We start from the raw sequence: 11403 nt of genomic DNA, 5'->3' as shown, positions 1-11403 counted from the left end.
CCTCGCTAGTCCCAGTCCTTCGGGATGTTCCTGCATACCCATCGTATGCGCAAGCAGTTTCACGTTGGTTGGGCTCAGAAACCCCTCCTGATTTTTCATGCAGGGTTTGTGCCGCTCGGGTGACATCGGGGGGGTCTTGTAGGCAGAGAGGATTGGGTTGTCCTCAGCTGCTTCCATCTGTTCCTCCTCGAAAACATCACAGCTCCCGGTCTCCCGGAGCTCAGGTGCGCCAGACGTGTCTTTGCTCCCGGTGTCCCGGAGCTGAGATGCGTTGGCCACTTCGTTACGTGTGCGGCATTGGGGTTGGGGCACGCCGGGCCCATCACAGCTTCCAGTGCCCGGGGGCTGGGATGCTTTATCATCCATCTCGCAGTTCTGCCGCCTCTTTTGAAGGGGCTGTCATTCCAGCATTTCCCCGTCCAGTGAAGAGGAGTTGTTGCAGTCTGATTCAGAAGAGAGCCTCCGCTTGCCACTGGTTTGGGTGGTGGCTTTGGGATGTTTTTTCTTTGTGGTTTTCCTCTGGACCACTTGCCACTGACCTGTTTGTGTAGATAGGCTGACTGGAGGGGAAGCTATGTTGGATTTGGTGCTTGGCAACGAACAAGGCCAGGTGGCAGATCTCTCGGTGGGAGAGCATTTCGGTGATAGTGATCACAACTCCCTGACCTTTACTATCGTCATGGAGAGGGACAGGAGCGGAAGGGATGGGAAAATATTTAATTGGGGGAGGGGGAATTACAATGCTATTAGGCAGGAACTGGGGTGCATAAATTGGGATCAGATGTTCTCAGGGAAATGCACGACAGAAATGTGGAGGTTGTTTAGGGAGCACTTGCTGCGACTGCTGGATAGGTTTGTCCCGATGAGTCAAGGAAGGGATGGTAGGGTGAAGGAACCTTGGATGACAAGAAATGTGGAACAGCTAGTCAAGAGGAAGAAGGAAGCTTACTTAAGGTTGAGGAAGCAAGGATCAGACAGGGCTCAAGAGGGTTACAAGGTAGCCAGGAAGGAACTGAAGAATGGACTTAGGAGAGCTAGAAGGGGACATGAAAAAGTCTTGGCGGGTAGGATTAAGGAAAATCCCAATGCGTTCTACACTTATGTGAGGAACAAGAGGATGGCCAGAGTGAGGGTAGGGCCGATAAAGGATAGTGGAGGGAACTTGTGCCTGGAGTCGGAGGAGGTAGGGGAGGTCCTAAATGAATACTTTGCTTCAGTATTCACTAGTGAGAGGGACCTGGTCGTTTGTGAGGACAGCGTGAAACAGGCTGATATGCTCGAACAGGTTGATGTTAAGAGGGAGGATGTGCTGGAAATTTTGAAAGACATGAGGACAGATAAGTCCCTGGGGCCAGCCGGGATCTACCCAAGGATATTAAGGGAAGCGAGGGAAGAGATTGCCGCGCCTTTGGCGATGATCTTTGCGTCCTCACTGTCCACTGGAGTAGTACCAGATGATTGGAGGGTGGCAAATGTTATTCCCTTGTTCAAGAAAGGGAATAGGGATAACCCTGGGAATTATAGACCAGTCAGTCTTACGTAGGTAGTGAGCAAATTATTGGAGAGGATTCTGAGAGACAGGATTTATGATTAGTTGGAAAAGCATAGATTGATTAGAGACAGTCAGCATGGCTTTGTGAGGGGCAGGTCATGCCTCACAAGCCTTATTGAATTCTTTGAAGATGTGACAAAACACATTGACGAAGGAAGAGCAGTGGATGTGGTGTATATGGATTTCAGCAAGGCGTTTGATAAGGTTCCCCATGGTAGGCTCATTCAGAAAGTAAGGAGGCATGGGATACAGGGAAAGTTGGCTGTCTGGATACAGAATTGGCTGGCCCATAGAAGACAGAGGGTGGTAGTAGATGGAAAGTATTCAGCCTGGAGCTCGGTGACCAGTGGTGTTCCGAAGGGATCTGTTCTGGGACCTCCGCTCTTTGTGATTTTTATAAATGACTTGGATGAGGAAGTGGAAGTCTGGGTTAGCAAGTTTGCTGATGACACGAAGGTTGCTGGAGTTGTGGATAGTGTGGAAGGCTGTTGTAGGTTGCAACAGGACATTGACAGGATGCAGAGCTGGGCTGAGAAGTGGCAGATGGAGTTCAACCTGGAAAAGTGTGAAGTGATTCATTTTGGAGGGTTGAATTTGAATGCAGAATATAGGCGAAAAGACAGGATTCTTGGTCGTGTGGAGGAACAGAGGGATCTTGGGGCCCATGTCCATAGATCGCTCAAAGTTGCCACCCAAGTTGATAGGGTTGTTAAGAAGGCGTATGGTGTGTTGGCTTTCATTAACAGGGGGATTGAGTTTAAGAGCCGCGAGGTTATGCTGCAGCTCTATAAAGCCCTGGTTAGACCACACTTGGAATATTGTGTTCAGTTCTGGTCGTCTCATTATAGGAAGGATGTGGAAGCTTTAGAGAGGGTGCAGAGGAGATTTATCAGGATGCTGCCTGGACTGGAGGGCATGTCTTACGAAGAAAGATTGAGGGAGCTGGGACTTTTCTCATTGGAACGAAGAAGGATGAGAGGTGACTTGATAGAGGGGTACAAGATGATGAGAGGCATAGATAGAGTGGATAGCCAGAGACTTTTTCCCAGGGTGGAAAGGGCTATCACCAGGGGGCATAATTTTAAGGTGATGGAGGAAGGTTTCGGGGAGATGTCAGAGGTAGTTTCTTCACACAAGAGAGTGGTGGGTGCATGGAATGCACTGCCAGCGGTGGTAGTAGAAGCAGATACATTAGGGACAATTAAGCGTCTCTTGGATAGGTACATGGATGATAGTAGAATGAAGGGTATGTAGGTAGTTTTGATCTTAGAGTAGGTTAAAGGTTCGGCACATCATCGTGGGCCGAAGGGCCTGACCTGTGCTGTACTGTTCTATGTTCTATGTTCTATAACACAGGTGTTGGGAGTCACAGCCTGGCTACGCAATGTTACAAGGACGTTGAGTGACACCATCGACAACGGGACAGAGAGAAAAACACACAGAAAACGAATAGACTGTGAGGAAGCAAAAGTGAGGAACGGAGAGAGAGAGACAGACAACGAAACTGAGATGGAGAAACAAGGCATTTGTATGATTGTGCTCTCCCTGTTGTCTAAAGGTATTTCCTGTTGTGTAAATATGTTTTCTGTTGTGTAAAGATGTCCCCTGTTGTTGTGCAAAGGTTTTCCCTGTTATTGTTTTATTTTCTGTTCCTGACCGTCTCCTCACTGACCATTTGTCCTGGTTTTATTGTGGCCAACATCACCATCTGGTGGTGGAGAGGAGACTCTGCAGGAAGGGGTTGACAAAGTGGGAGAGACTCGGCTGGTCCGTGTTTGCAGTTTGTGTTCGTGTGAACAAAAGTCATTTGTTACTGATTGATCTGTTCACTCGAAGGAAAAAGCTGATTGCAATCGAGCGCATCTTGTTATTATGGGGAAACACTTGATGTTTTGAAAGTGAACTGTTTGTGTTATTACCAAACATAAATTGCAGAGAATGGTTTCAATCCATCGACCTCTGGGTTATGGGCCCAGCACGCTTCTGCTGCGCCACTCTGCTAACTGCTGTTTTCAACTTTAGCTGCCTGTTAGTGAAATATGTTCATTTCTCCAATGTTTTTTATCAAAATAGGATTGTGGTCGGATTTCTCAAGAATCCCGGACTCAGCAACACATGTGCTGACGGACTCACCCTCACTGCACAATGACACAAGGACACTGAGTAACAGCACCAACATTGAGGCAGGCAGAGAAAGACACACAGAAAACCAGGAAGAGATTATCAGGACCCAGAAGGGAACAGACAGAGAAAGACACAGAAAACCAGGAAGAGATTATCAGGACCCAGAAGGGAACAGACAGAGAAAGGAACTGAGCTAACCAGCAAGAGACAGCGAAAGACTGATGATTTATTTAATTGTGTTCACTGTTGTGTAAAGATGTTCCCTGTGTTCTTTTAAAGATATTTCCTGCTGTGTAATATGTTCTCTGTTGTGTTACTGTATTCGCTGTTGTGTGAAGATGTTCTCTGTTATTATGTAAAATGGTTCCCTGTTGGGTAAAGATCTTCTCAGTTGTGTAAATATGATCCGTCTTGTGTAAAAGTGTTCCCGGTTGTTTAAATATGTTCCCTGCTCTGTAATGTAGAGCTGAGTCTGCACTAATGGAATTGCTACAGTATCTTCCAGTCTGATACTGTATGAGGTCTGGAATGTGATCCAAAGCACAGTCTATACAAATTAAATTGCTATTGTATCTTTTAGTTTCACAATCCGGGGGAGTTTTAAACTGAATTCTCAGTTTGTATCTCAGGTTATACTATCTTTCAGATTCTCTCAATCTGATATCACACTTGAGATTTAGACTTAAGAAAGGATGCACTGGCATTGGAGGAGTTCAAAAGCGATTCACTCAGCTGATTCCTGAGATGAAGGGGTTGACTTATGAAGAACGGCTAAACAGGTTATTCATTCGTGTTTAGAAGAATGAGGGGTGATCTTTTTGAAACGTACAAGATTCTGAGGGGGCTTAACAGGGTGAAGAAGGGTCTCTGACCTGAAACATTAACTCTGCTTCTCTCTTCACAGATGCTGCCAGACCTGCTGAGTATTTCCAGCATTTCTTGTTTTTATTAACAGGGTCGATGTTGAGAAAATGTTTCCACTAGTGGGGGAATCTCAAACTAGGCGACATAGTTACAGAAGAAGGGGACACTCATTTAAAACTGAGATGCAAAGGAATTTCTTCTCTCAGAGGGTAGTGAATGTCTGGAATTCTCTACCCCAGACAGTATTGGAGGCGACATCACTGAAAGTATTTAAAGAGGTTGTAAATAGATTTTTGAAATATTGGAGAGTTGAGGGCTATGAAGAGCTGCCATGAAAGAGGAGTTGAGGTCTGGGGCAGATCAGCCATGACCTTACTGAATGGCGGAGCAGGCTTGAGGGGCCGAATGGCCTACTCCTGCTCCTATTTCTTCTGTTCTTATGTTATGTTATATCGAATGTATATGTCAGGATGCACTATGGGAATTAATACTGAAACTTATAAACTCATAATGTGTGTAAATATTGGGCTGATATTTAACTTGAATCTCAGAGTACATTATTGTCGTTAATTCTGTAAGTTTGAAAAGGGAACTCTGTGCCATAATGAAAACAAGAAATGCTGGAAATACTCAACAGGTCAGGCAGCATCTGTACAGAGAGAAGCAAAGTTAACGTTTCAGGTCAGTGACCTTTCAGATGCTGCCAGACCTTTTGAAAGTCCATGTGCACCACATCAACAGCATTGCCCTCATCATCCCTCTCTGTTACCTCATCAAAAAACTACAGCAGGACAGTTAAACATGATTTTCCCTTAAGATATCCATGCTGTCTTTCTTGAATTAACCCACATTTGTCCATGGGATTATTAATTTTGTCCCGAATTATTCTTTCGAGAAGTTTTCCCACCTCCAAAATTGAACTGACTAGGGAGTCAAATGAGGTGAGTTGCTCTAACAGAGAGCCAGCACGGGTTCGACAGGCTGAATGGCCTCCTTCTGTGCTGTAGCCATTCTATTATTGTATGATTCTAGCAACAACTGTTGGTGGAGAGGCAGTGATGCAGGAATGGGTTGACAGAAAGGGGAAAGTCTGGGCTGGTGTGTGTTCGGGTTTGTGAATAAAGGTGATTTGGAAGCTGTGTTCCAAATTGAAGTGTTTACTGGAAGGAAGTAGTTGATGTAAATAAAGAGTAAAACGTGTTAAGATGAAGTGTGGTGTGATTGTGGGGAGCAGTAAATATAGCGCTGGTGAATTATTTGTGTTAATAAACTTCCACTGCGCCCTCTGCTGCAGGCTGCTGTTTATATCCAGCTGTGTATTAGTGCTGTGTGTTAACGAGATAAATGTTTGTTTCAACGCTGTTTCTAAAGCAATAGCATTGCACTCAAGCAGTCCCAGACACATCAACACACGTACAAAAGCAAAATACTGCAGATGCTGGAAATCTGAAACATAAACAGAAAATGCTTGAAATAATTAGCAGGCCTGGCAGCATCTGTGGAGAGAGAACAAAGTTAATGTGAGCTCAGGAAACAGACCTGAACTGTTAACTGTTTCTCTCTGCACAGATGCTGCCAGACCTACTGAGCATTTCCAGCATTTTCTGTTTTTATTACAGCAACACAGGTGTTGGGAGGCTCAGCCCGGCTACACAATGTTGCAAGGACGCTGAGTAACACCATCGACAACGGGACAGAGAGAAAAACACACAGAAAACCAAGAAGAGACTGTGAGGAAGCAAAAGTGAGGGACAGAGAGAGAGGCAACGAGACTGAGATGGAGAAACAAGGCATTTGTATGATTGTGTTCTCCCTGTTATCTAAAGGTATTTCCTGTTGTGTAAAGATGTACCCTGTTGTTGTGTAAAGGTTTTCCTGTTATTGTTTTATTTTCTGTCACTGACCGTCTCCCCATTGTGACCATTTGTCCTGGTTTTATTGTGGCCAACATCACCATCTGGTGGTGGAGAGGATGCTCTGCAGGAAGGGGTTGACAAAGTGGGAGAGACTCGGCATGTCCGTGTTTGCAGCTTGTGTTCGAGTGAGCACAAGTGAGTTGTTACTGATTGATGTGTTCACGAGAAAGAAGAAGCTGATTGCAATAGAGTGCCTTTGGAAGCATCTTGTTATTATGGGTAAATACTTGATGTTTTGAAAGTGAACTGTTTGTATTATTACCAAACATAAATAGCAGAGAATGGTTTCGATCCATTGACCTCTGGGTTATGGGCCCTGCACGCTTCCACTGCACCTCTCTGCTAACTGCTGCATTAAATTTCAGCTGCCTGTTAGTGAAATATGTTCATTTCCCCAAAGTTTTTATAGAAATAGGATTGGAGTCGGATTTCTCAAGAATCCCGGACTCAGCAACACACGTGCTGACGGACTCACCCTCACTGCACAATGACACAAGGACACTGAGTAACAGCACCGACAATGAGGCAGGCAGAGAAAGACACACAGAAAACCAGGAAGATATTATCAGGACTCAGAAAGGAACAGACAGAGAAAGGTACTGAGCAAACCAGCAAGAGACAGCGAGATCAAAGCAAAATACTGCGGATGCTGCAAATCTGAAATCAAAACAAGAAATGCTGGAACCACTCAGCAGGTCTGGCAGCATCTGTGGAAAGAGAAGCAGAGTTAACGTTTCGGGTCAGTGACCCTTCATCAAGGAGGCGAGGACAAATGGTATGGGAAGCAACAACTAATTTTCAGTAAAAAATGGGTGCAAGAATTGCTTCCATTAATGTGCGTAGCATTAAATCTACTACGCGATGTGTTTCAACCTTTGATTACCTAACCAAGGTCAAAGCTGACCTACTGTTTCTGCAGGAGTGTGGAATACCACACCTCAGCACCTACAGGCAGTGGTCGCGATGGTGGTCCCACGGGCCATCGATCTGGTCGGGGGGTAATGACTGCCGTTCCTCCGGCCTGGGTATTCTGCTGCGGGGAGGTAACTTCACCATCTCCGAAGGAAAGGAGGTGGTGGGCGGCCGCCTCCTCGTAGCAGACGTGATGTACAACAACGCTCCGCTCCGGTTGATCAACGTGTACGCCCCGGTACAACGCAGCGAGCGGCTGACCGTCTTCCAGCAGCTCCCACTGCTGCTGGCGACGTCCAGGCCGGTCATCCTAGGCGGTGACTTCAACTGCATCATCTGGAGATCTAAAATGGACCAGGGCGGGAGGGACACGATGTTCAAACCTCTGGACAAGTGCGGGAAAAATGTACCCAACGTAGCCCTCATCCTGATGACCACCTTTGTGTGCAGCTGCACCAAGCTGTGTGTGGAGCCCCAGTACACAAACACCAAGTGTCACTCTGTGCTGAGGTGTTGCGAAGGATGGGTCTGGTCACATTGCCGCGGATCGCTTCATCCAGTTGGACCATACCGTACCAGCTATCCTTCGTGGGAATGTTTCTGCGGGAAAACACCTTTGACCACCAATCCATCAGGCAGTGGTCTGCACGGAATGTCCTGAAGGCCCTACGGGTAAAGGAAACGGTGGATCCGGTCGGATGGTTCCCCGAGCAGACTGCCAAGGTGATTTGGCAGAATGCCTCATCACCAGAACTTTCAAACAAGCACCAAGATGTAGCTTGGCTTGTGGTAAGAAGAGCCCTTCCTGTCAGATCCTTCCTGCATGCCCGAAGTCTCGCCCCCTCCACACGCGGCCCTCGAGGTGGCTGCGGTGGGGAAGAGACAGTTGCCCACCTCCTTCTGGAATGTGTCTTTGCAAAGCAGGTGTGGAAAGAGATGCAGTGGTTTTTGTCGAGGTTCATCCCAAGCAGCTCTGTAACACAGGAGTCTGTGCTCTACTGGCTGTTCCCAGGGATACACACCGAGATAAACATTAACTGCTGCTGGAGGACCATCAATTTGGTGATAGACACTCTTTGGTCTGCCCGAAACCTGCTGATCTTGCAGCGGAAAGAGTTGTCCACGACCGAGTTTTGCAGACTGGCACATTCCAAGGTCCGGGACTACGTGCTGAGGTACGCACTAAAGCTTGGGGTTGCCACTGCAAAGGCTCAATGGGGAAAGACCACTGTGTAAGGTCCCCCTGCCATAGTGAACTGGGCAGCTGGACCCATTGGAAACCCCTCGTGCTGAAGACACCAGATATGGGTTTGCTGTAAAATGTCCATGTCAGGTAAAACGGAGTGGAAGGGTTGTGAGGCAACTCACTCCTGTATTGAAGAAAACTGATTTCCTTTGCACTTTTTGGAATGTCAACTTGGTGCTGTTTTGAACTGTTGTATAATGCATTTTTTACCGATTTATATGAAGAAAGCATATTTTTAGGAATAAAATCCTGGGGATTCATATGCATAGTTCTTTGAAGGTGGCAGGACACATTGAGAAAGTAGTTAGCAAAGCATATGGGATCTTGGGCTTCATAAATGGAGGTACTGAGTACAAAAGTAGGGAAGTTATGCTGAACCTGTATAAATCTCGAGTTGGGCCACAACCAGAGAATTGCATCCAGTTCTAGTCAACACACGTTTGGAGGGATGTGAGTGTCCGAGAGAGGGTGGAGGAGATTTATCAGAATGGTTCCAGACATGAGCGATTTTAGCCGTAAGGTTAGGTTGGAGAAGCTGGGGTTGTTCTCCTTGGAGCAAAGGAGATTGAGGGGAGATTTGATAGACATGTACAAGATTATAATAAATATGACAGGTTTAGATAACTTACAGGGCTATGGGGATAGAGCGGGGGAATGGGACTGAATGGATTGATTTACATGGGCTTGATGGGCAAAATGACTTACTGTACTGTAGTGACTCCATGACTCAATGACTCTCTCTCCTTCTCTCTCTCTCTCTGTCTATCGATTTACCTCTCTCTGCCTCTCTCTCTCTATCTGTCTTTAGCTGGTCCTCTAACTTTCTATCGCACTCTCTCTCTCTTTTTTTTTCACTCTCTCTCTCTCTCCATTACACACATATTTGTCAATCACATGTCAAAGAAGGAAGCGTAATGAAGGAATGGCTGCGCCCTTGAAAATGTTTCCAGCAGAATAGTTAAATGTTTAAAGTTTCTGTAGGGAGTTTGACCTGAGATGGTGAGACACAAGGATGTGAGGTTATTAAAGTCTTCACCAAATGTAATAGGGAATAATTTTCTTCACTGGTGAACCCAAAGGAACAAATCTGGCACAAGAATGAGAAAAGTCAGAGGATTGAGAAACATCCAATGGTTCTTCACATATACAAGTCAGCAGACACACAGAAAAACAGTTGGTTGAGAGTTCAGATCCAGTGATAGACTGGACAAATATCGAGCCAATGCTTTTTTCTTTATAAACCCCACATCTGTCCACTTGGCTATTGCACCTCGTCTCGATGTATCTGATAATACTGATACTATTTGTATTCCACAGTTGCTTTGAAATCACAGGCAATAGAAATGGATTGGGAATGTCAATGGTCAGGAACCATTATTGGATTGGGAAAGTCAATGGACTGGAAAATATCAGTGGATTGGGAAATTCTATGGACTGAGTTATATCAATGGATTGGGACAGTTCAGTACATTGTGAAACATCAATGGATTAGGAAACAGGAATTGAAGGGACAGATGGAGTTCAACCTGGAAAAGTGTGAAGTGATTCATTTTGGAAGGTCGAATTTGAATGCAGAATACAGGCTTAAAGACAGGATGCTTGGTAGTGTGCAGGAACAGAGGGATCTTGGGGTCCATGTCCATAGATCGCTCAAAGTTGCCACCCAAGTTGATAGGGTTGTTAAGAAGGCATATGGTGTGTTGGCTTTCATTAACAGGGGGATTGAGTTTAAGAGCCGCGAGGTTATGCTGCAGCTCTATAAAGCCCTGGTTAGACCACACTTGGAATATTGTGTTCAGTTGTGGTCGCCTCATTATAGGAAGGATGTGGAAGCTTTAGAGAAGGTGCAGAGGAGATTTACCAGGATGCTGCCTGGACTGGAGGGTATGTTTTACGAAGAAAGGTTGAGGGTGCTAGGGCTTTTCTCATTGGAACGAAGAAGGATGAGAGGTGACTTGATAGAGGGGTACAAGATGATGAGAGGCATAGATAGAGTGGATAGCCAGAGACTTTTTCCCAGGGCAGAAAGGGCTATCACCAGGGGAGATAATTTTAAGGTGATGGAGGAAGGTTTCGGGGAGATGTCAGAGGTAGGTTCTTTACACAGAGAGTGGTGGGTGCGTGGAATGCACTGCCAGCGGTGGTAGTAGAAGCAGATACATTAGGGACATTTAAGCGACTCTTGGATAGGTACATGGATGATAGTGGAATGAAGGGTATGTAGGTAGTTTGATCTTAGAGTAGGTTAAAGTTTCGGCACAACATCGTGGGCCGACGGGCCTGTACTGTGCTGGACTGTTCTATGTTCTATGTTCCAGATGAAAGGATTGCATTAATCAATGGATTAGAATGTGGAGAGGCAGGAGAAAATGATGCCATTTTAAGTAGGGGGCCGGGGGTTAGTAGAAACAGACCAGGGCTATTTTACTCTCTATCTCACTCCTTTCTTCTATCTGGCTCATTATCACATCCTCTCTCTCTCAGCGCGGTGGGAATCACTGGAACCCACACTTGCTGCTCAGATTGTTTGGTTCCGGGAAAATACAAGGTCCACATCAGATTGACAGGAAGGATAAATGTGATTCAGAGCCAATCATATTCCTGGGTCACTGACCCGAAACGTTAACTCTGCAAAGAAGGGTCACTGACCCGAAACGTTAACTCTGCTTCTCTTTCCACAGATGCTGCCAGCCCTGCTGAGTGAATCCAGCATTTCTTGTAAGAAGGGTCACTGACCCGAAACGTTAACTCTGCTTCTCTTTCCACAGATGCTGCCAGCCCTGCTGAGT

The sequence above is a fragment of the Heterodontus francisci genome, unplaced genomic scaffold (genome assembly GCF_036365525.1).
Source record: "Heterodontus francisci isolate sHetFra1 unplaced genomic scaffold, sHetFra1.hap1 HAP1_SCAFFOLD_59, whole genome shotgun sequence".
NCBI classification, from domain to species: Eukaryota; Metazoa; Chordata; class Chondrichthyes; order Heterodontiformes; family Heterodontidae; genus Heterodontus; species Heterodontus francisci.
This window is presented reverse-complemented; position numbering follows the sequence as displayed.